Below are 8,885 nucleotides of genomic sequence, written 5' to 3'. Positions count from 1 at the left end.
AGTAGTATCCATGTTCCCATGTTTAGTAGGGAGAACAGTTTACATTAAAAAAAAATCAAGCCAGTTTATATGCATACGATGAAAAATAACGTTGTCTTTTTGTCCTCTATACCTTTGTCTCTTATTTTTCCACCTCCAGCCCCCAACCCTCTCATGTAACACATGTATCACAGATGTCAGTTGCTCATTCAGTGCTGTTGAATTGTTATACATCTGAGTTTCACTCAAGGACTCTCTCTGTATGTTTTTGGTCCCATATTAGTCTTTTTATTCATTCCTAAATAAACATACAGTATATTATATTATATATTATATAAAGCATGTGGTCCACTCTATCTTTAAATTTACAAGAGTGATTCAGCTCTATGTGGACACTCATTGAAGATTATGTTGCTTTTACTGAGTATATTTCTTTGAGGAGAAACATAAACAAGACATGTTTATATGAATTTTTAGTTTATTTTTAGTCTATCTTGATGGTCATCAACCCCTAAGTGACTCGGATGAAATGTTTCATGTAGGAAAAAGAAGCTACTGACTCAATAACAAGAGCATGTGTTTTTTAATGGAAAGGTAATCAGTCTTTTGGGGGAGTCATCTGCACATTCCAATGGAACATATATTGGGAGAAGGGGGTGTCTGGTTATAAATTTATTTATTGGGAATCTCAGGGTTTAAATAAAGACAACCAAAAATCACTGGAATTGTTGTCTTATTTATGACAAACATGACCTCTTTCTCTTCCCGCTCTTATAAACCAGATCTATACTGTTTGTTTAAAATAAGATTTTAACTAATGCAAATAACCTAACATTAGAAATGTTATTGCTTCTTAGAATTCAAACTGATTTGGGAAATATCTTTGTCATCAGAATATTGTTGATGTGACTCTATTATAAAGTTCAGACCATAGTGAGGTATAAAGCAAGGCATTGAATCAGTGCAAGTTGGGATGGTATGTAGCATGAAATCAGGTGTGTAAATATAAGTATAATTTTATTTTATGATTGTTGTAAGATATTTCATAGCTTTTCATCACGTGTCTATATTTTTAAAAAATGTCTTATCTTTTAAATTTTGAAATGTTAAACATCTTTTCAAAATTCAAACAGGTTTGAAATTTTAAACATCTAAGGAAGATTATTCTTGAAAATTTATTCATTTTATGGTACTTTATTGCATTTTCAGATTATCTTATATTTCAAAACCAAATTACCAGTATATTCCAACACAAAGAGAGTAGGCTCGAGTTCATTTTGTGGTTAAATGCCAAGATTGTTACAATGATGTTGGACATTTGGTTTCTAAGGACATAGCAGAGTATTAGAGAAAAACATGTTTAAGCTGAAAATTCTGGTAAACAAATTTGTTTCCATATTTTTCTAATTAGGAAAAGAAAGTATGATACTAACTTTATTATATTGTTGCGAATTTTAAGCTTTTTTTAAATGACAAGATGCTATACATGGTGATACAAGGCTAAGAGCCCCTTATGAATTCATTGTTCAACCTACTGCTTCTTTAGGATGAAACCTATTCCTGTGCTCTCTGACACAGTAGCCACTAGACAAAGGGGCAGTGAGCATTCGGATGAATTTTTAATTTCACTTAATGTTAATTAATTAAAATTAAAGTTTAAATAGTCACATGTGGCGAGTGATTGTAATCTTGGTAAATACAACTCTATACAGCAAAAAGGGGAGAGAATTCTGATTTCTAGGGAGCCATCTCTGACTTTTTGTATGGCTGGGATTTTGTCAGTAGATTGCCATATCCCAGAAACTGTGGTTGTGTTTTAGATTTTTCTAGACTAAACAGTTAATTTAGGTCAAATTTAAAGCACAGTTTGTGAAGAGGAGTGGTATATATATTCACTCAAGTACTTTACTACTGGACTGCTAATGTTATTACATGGCTATCTCCCTTCCAAGTTTTTTGGTTTTCCAAGAAGTCTGCCCCAAATTGTTCATGAGGGAGAGCAACTTTGCTGTAAGCTTCTCATTCCTCTTGGCTCCATTCCACTTACCACTTCCCCCAAGTAATATCTCCCCCAAGTTACTCGTTTGGGAAGAAGGAGGGATGGCCAGAATTGCAACCATATTCCATTATCTTTTCATTCAGTTTCTAGAGATTGAAGACCTATACAAATGTGATTTCCAATCCTGCTGGCAATGATTGGGAGATGAAGCCACAAGCACGTGTTGCAATGTGTCAAAGCTGTAGTCTCTTCTGATCAAAGTCAGAGATATAACAGAATTCTGAGAAGCCAACCAAGTTTTTGAATAAAATGTATGTACCAGTGCTGGAGAAAAGATGTGTTTAATGCGCTAATTAAGTTAGAAGACATGAGAGTAAAGAATTTGACCGAACAATGTGTGAATCAGTCAGATTTTACTGATGCAAGGGATCTTATGAAGAGCCATTTCCACACCTTAAGTAATGAAATTTGTCCAGAGAGGATAAATTATTAGACTCAGATCACATGTATATGGGAAGAGAACTCTAGTCTATACTCTGAGTCAACTACTATGATGGTAGCTTTAACTTGAGAAAATGTTTCTTATCTAATTCTCCGTAGAGAAGGCCATTTACTGTTGTTTCTGAGGTAGACCTAGAAGACAGCAGTAAAGAGCCAACCTAAAGCAGGAACGTCTCTTATCTTCTTTTCCCACTGCTGTCCTCAGAAGAGAAATTTCCCAAACTAGTCTTCAAATATGAGCTTTTTAGCTACCCATAATAACCTATAATTTTAAGCTTTTTAAGGTCATTCTGGGAGAGAGGTTTAAGATGAGAGAGTTCTTTTTCCTTTTGAAAAAAGAAACCTTTGGTTTTCCAAACATTTCACAAACCTCTGGAACTCTTTGCAGTGAGCCAGAAGTGGAAAAAGTAACTGGAACTTCTTGGGAAAAATTAGTAGTAGCTGTTGAAAAGAGCATTTATCAGTTATCCAGACAGCGAGGAAGTTTGGACATTGCTGAGCAGGCAGTGTGGCCAGAAAAGACCAGACTTGGGGCAGAGCTGGTCAGGTAAACCGGTTTAGATGTGGTCGGGTTGGGTTAATTTTTCTAAGATTGCCATAACAAAGTACCACAAACTGGGTGGCTTAAAACAATGGAAATTTATTTTCTCATAGCTCTGGAGGCTAGAAGTCCAAAATCAAAAGTTCTCTCCGAAGCCTCTAGAACAGTTTGTCCCATGTCTTTTTTTTTAGCTTCTCATGTGGCAGGCAGTCTCAGGTGTCTCTTGGTCTATGGACACATACGATAACATCTATCTCTGTCATCCCAAGGTGTTCTCTCCTATGGTGGTTTCCTGCCTCTACAGCATGTACCAGTCTAAGTCAGATGTCCTCCCAGACACACACAGTGACATCTAGTGGGTTTAGACCCAAGCATATGAATCCCCGTAAATGCTGAATCCCCTGCTGGTTTGACTATCTCTTATTTTGGCCCTTCAAGTCTATGTGCTCCCAAGGAATTCCACTGACACTGCAGAGCTGGCCATGTGGAACAAAGGTTCAACTCTATTAACAGCTCTATAAACCTCACATGTTTGCATGTTTTATCTCTTTTTTTTGAGAGCCAATAAAATCCTACATGAGCCAAGATGAAACATGAGCTATAAGTCACTTCCTCCACATTTTTAATACCATAAAAGAGTCAGAGTCCCATCTAAAAGATACTTTACAACTTTGTATATGATAGTTTGTTTTATCAAATGTGTCTCTTAAAAGGAAAACCAAAGACATATTTCATTCAATCTCCTCATCAACTTTTCCTTGGCTCTCCTGCCCCTCTCCCATGGTTAGCTTTGTTTTCAACTCTTGAAAGAGGTCCTTGTTTTATCCACAGTTGAGTCAATGGATCATGTTTATCTAAAGCTTCTGTATACATAATCACAATCCTAGGGGAAAGCTTCCTGAGGTGTTCAAGTGTATTTTGGTTTAAATATTTATTGTGAGGCATGTAAACAGATGATATGAATGAAGGACCACATGTTAAATCTTAAACATCAGGTAAATAACACCAAACCAAGTAGAATGTTTGTTTCTTGTGAATATAATCAATTGGTCAAATTTGAGTGTTAATATATTAACAGCTTACTGTATAATATTCTTAAAGTGGTTAGGAAATAAAGTAGCTATTGGTTCTAAGATCGAAGTTCTTGGAAAAGATATACTGTTGTTTTTGTTTTCTTTCTAAAAAACTTAGCAAAATCAGAATAGCATTAGCCAACTGTTTTTAATTTTTACAACTATGTAAGTTTCATTACATGAGAATTTTCTTAGAACATGCATTATACAATATAGATTAATTTTTAAAATGTCTAGCTCATTTTTATGTCCTTTTTTCATTCCTTAGAATTATGTTCAGGCCCAAACAATGCCCAGTTTCTAAGACAAGAGTGACCTGATCTGGTGGATATTTTTGGTGAGAATTGAGTTACATTGTGTTTGGAACGGCACTAGTTGAGCCAGGCCTCCTTGGCTGGGGCCCTGAGGCCTTAATTAATGCCACCTAACATTTCCCAGGGACTTTGATCTTGTTCTCCAAACCTCCAGCCCTGGTGGGCGCCCTGCTGTGAGTGCATCTACGTCCCAGAACCAACATGCCACAAACTTTCCTGCTCCTGCTGGCCTGTGCCAACTGCTGCTGTTGTGCTCCTCTAGGTAGGTTGGAATTGTTACCACCACTCTGTGAACCACTCTTAAACATGTTTTGGCACTCCCAAGAACCAACAGGTTGCCTTCCCTTCTTTAATTCCCTATCTTTCCCAAGTCAGCTTCTGAGACACCAACTGCCACTCTCTTCCTCTCCAGAGTTTTCATCTGTGCGGCTCTACGGCTCTGCTCGTGGTGGCAAGGGGCCTGCGGTCTGGCCACAGCCGAGTTTGTGCACGGAAATCAGGGTGGTGGTAGCCTGATTGGAAGGGAAGGCCTGTGAGATTTGCTGTGAAGCTGCATTTGGGAACGGAGACACCGTTTTCTTCAGACTGAACATGTATTTGAGATGGTTTGGGGATAGGCAGAAGGAGATTCTGGGCAGTGGGGTTTAAGTCCCCTGAGGGGACACTTGGTGCTGGTACTAAACCTACATGTTTCCTTCTTGTTTTCTGGGAAATCTTTCTTTTGTCTCAAGACCTTTATAAATGGTTGAAGACCTTGATAAGTGGTAGAATAACTAAACACTATCTGTTTCCTTTTTTAAAAACAACATAATCGTGTTAACCAGTGGCCCTAACTATCTTAAATCAAACAAGAGACTAATTTTGGTTACTTTAGGCAGCATGATATGTCAAGGATGTGGGGCAGTCCTGTTGGTAACTCACAACACTTGGACTAAGATGTGTCTGGCTTCTTTCACTTTATGCATGAGATCATCCAAATTATGGGAATAAATTTCTTACTTTTATGTCACTTTGCCCCTAAAGTCCCCGATGTGGTACGTTGGTATCTAAGATAGTGAACTTCTTGAGTATGAATATTTGCCTTCTCTTTCAATTTCTCCCACAAAACATGACCCTTATTACTGAAGGGTTTTTTTTTTTTTTAGACAAGATACCCAATTAAGTAATTTATTATTCTTGCTCTTTTCTTGTTGCTTTCCTATTTGGTCTTTCTTGCTTTCTCTGTCTACAATAACTCACACTCCTGTGTGGTTACATGCTGCGAAAATAGAGTATGGGGAAAAGTGAGAACTAGGAGACACATTTTTTAGGGTAAAAAACCCCAAATCTGAATTTAAGATAATCTTAGGTAAAATTTTCAGTAAAAGCCAAACCGTCAGGGTAATAGTAAGAAATGTAATTGAAGTAGTATTCTCTCTCTCTCTTCAGTGTGGTCACTGATTATGGACAACATCCTTAGGCTGAGGCACTTTTCTCAGCTGGTATGAAGTCACACAGGTTTGTAATGGTTTGAGAATCAAACTTGGACAAAGAAGAGCAAAGATGACAGATGATAAGCTTTCCAAGTTATAACCTGATATTGACTTAAATAATCATCTTTACCTTGGTTTTGAGTGATAGCACAAAATATTCCAGGTTCGCTTTCTATTCACTTCAAAATGGACTGCACCCATTCCTGGGTAATAGTCTTAAGAAAATTAAAAAGCAAAAAGTTTTCGACCTAGAAAACAGAAATCTGTATATTATGCTGTATGTTATGACTCAGAAAGCTTTTTATTACTCAGTTTTCCAGTTTTTTTAAGATAAAAAACAATTTGTTTCCTGTGCCAGATATATGAGGGGAGACCCAAAAAACCAAAATTTATTTCTAAAACATTGCATATTTATTCTTAGATGTTTAAACTTCAGTCACCTTCAAGTACTCTCCCTTTGATGCAATTCACCTATTGAAACTTTTTTCCTATTGCTCAAAACAGTTTTTGGATTCATTAATCCCGACGCCTTTTAGTGCTTCTGCTGTGTTTTGCTTCACCTCTTCCACGTTGTCCCAGGACGTTTCCCTTTGAGGACTTTTTCATCTGGAAAACAAAAAAAGTCGCTCGGGGCGAGATTGGGTGGAATGGGAGGGTGGGGCTCAAGTGTCATGCTGGTTTTGGTCAAAGACTGCTGAACACTCAATGCTGTGTGGACAGGTGTGCTCATAAATCACCCATCATGAAATGAACAAACACACTGAAAGACTCTTGAAAGAAAATTCACTGAAGCCAACTGCAGCCTCTCACAACAATGCCAGATAGTAAGTACACTGATACAAATGGGTTCCTAGAACACTCATCTACTGGGGGAAGGCTGTAGTATAAGAGGCCCACTCAACAGAAGATAATTGCAAAAGTTTTTTTGGGCCCCTCCCCTTGTATATTATGAAAATTTAAAAATATCTTCTACCATTTCACATTAGATTAGTATATTACTACATACTTAGAAGAAAACAGATCAGGGCTGTTCCTTCAGCCTAGGACTCAGGATGAAAATAGTGTCAAGTAGGCCTGTGATAAGTAGGAAATATGAGTAAAAACTTGCTTTGTTGCTGTAAGCCATTAGGGTTGTTTATTGTCATGGTATAATTTGGCATGATGTAGTTCATGCACATGTGCTTATAGATAGACACAGGATGATAAAACTTCTCCCCTTCTTCATGCCATACACTCCCCTTTCTTCCTATAATTAATCTTTTCTATTTAGAGTAGAGAATGGGCACAGAAGCATGATCAAATTTGTAGGTGGTTTCATCTATTACATATTGGGTGAAGACAACAAGGAGAACTATATATATAAAAACTATATATATATTTAAGGAGAACATATTATATATGGAGAACTATATATACAGTATTACATATGGAGAAATATATATATATTTATATATATATGAATGAATCAGGAAGGAATTGAACCTGATTGCCCTTGCAGATCTAGCTAGTTTATTAGTTCATATAACTATAGGTAAATGCTAAATGATAGGCATGACTGAATCACCATGGATAAAATAACATTAAAACTTTCGACCAGGGAGATAAGGCAAAAAAGAAGGCAGAAAGAAATAAGTGTGTTAAACAATGACCCTTATGCATAAACATCTACTGAACATGCAGATGCAGTGCAGAGCTAATGATTATACATCAGTTTACCAGGCAGACTGTATTTTATTTAACATATTCTCATACCCATTGGTAGTTGGATCTTTGCCCTTGAACTGCATGTCATGGACTATAGTAATTTTTTATTGTGTTACCTTTTGTGGGCATTTTCATTAAAATATACTCTGACTATAGAATGAAAGATTTTGCATTGCTAAAGGGATTTCACTAATCAATGATGAGGAGATATTTTGGGGTGAGAAAAATTAAGACAGGTGTGGTTTTCTTCTGGAATAACAGAAAAGGGTCTAATAGTCTGTTCTGTGTATGAATGAGTTGTTCTGAACCTGCTATGGACAAACTTCATGAGGATGCCAAGTGTGATTGGCCGAAGAGTATGGGATTTGGAATCCAAAGCTTTCTCAACTTGAGTTCCCCAGAAGCAGAATCTGAGATGAAGATCAGTGTGTAGGAGGTTTGTCAGGGGCTGTGCTTGAGATTAACACCCAAAAAAGAAAGGAAAGGAAGGAAGTGGGAGGAAGAAACTGAACTCTGTTGCAACTTCATCAGAGACTTCAACCGACAATGATGGACATTCTTATGATGGGATTTCCTTTCAGTGTTTTCTCGATATAGAGAGGACAAGCCTTTATATGCCCACAGCAATTAGTCACTGGATATGCATCACCTTGGAAGAGGTGTGACGTTGGGTAAGGAATTGACTCCAACTTCTGGGTTTTGTTTTATTTATAGTGCAAGTAGGAAACAGAAATGCTGTATCAAATGAGACACTAGAAGAGAGAGAAACACCTGAAAAGTGAAAAGTGTCTTTTAATGCTATTGTTCCTATGCTTCACAGACTAGACAGCAGTTGCTGCATTGCACTCCCACGGATCTCACAGTTTATAATACAGTTCATATGAATACCACCCACGCGAAGAGCACACCCTAGATGTGTGCAGTGAACAGCCTATGCAGCTGTGTGCTGTTCCCTAGTATAAGGGGGAAGTTGGAACTGCAGGAATATAAGTAAAGGTAACTTTCTGACTGGCTAATGATCTTGGCTATAGAATTGACTTACTCCTTTCTTTACCTGGCATCACTTGTTTTATCTCATTGTCTGTCTCCTTGTTTTAATTCGAATCTGTCTTTTTTTGTGGCTATCCTAATATATCTAATATTTGAGGATCACATTTTAAATAATAAAGACAGAGTAATCTGCTTTTCTTAAGGGGTGGAAGTTATTTGATCTTTTCTCTTTCGCAATCCTAAAATTTGTGACATTTATTGAAATAACTGATTATATAAATGGGTTGCTCTCTTCAGCAGTAAATGTGGACT

Source organism: Pteronotus mesoamericanus, unplaced genomic scaffold (genome assembly GCF_021234165.1).
Source record: "Pteronotus mesoamericanus isolate MK-2021 breed Mesoamerican mustached bat unplaced genomic scaffold, CSHL_Meso_final contig_20, whole genome shotgun sequence".
NCBI lineage: Eukaryota > Metazoa > Chordata > Mammalia > Chiroptera > Mormoopidae > Pteronotus > Pteronotus mesoamericanus.
Note: the sequence above shows the minus strand (reverse complement) of the source record.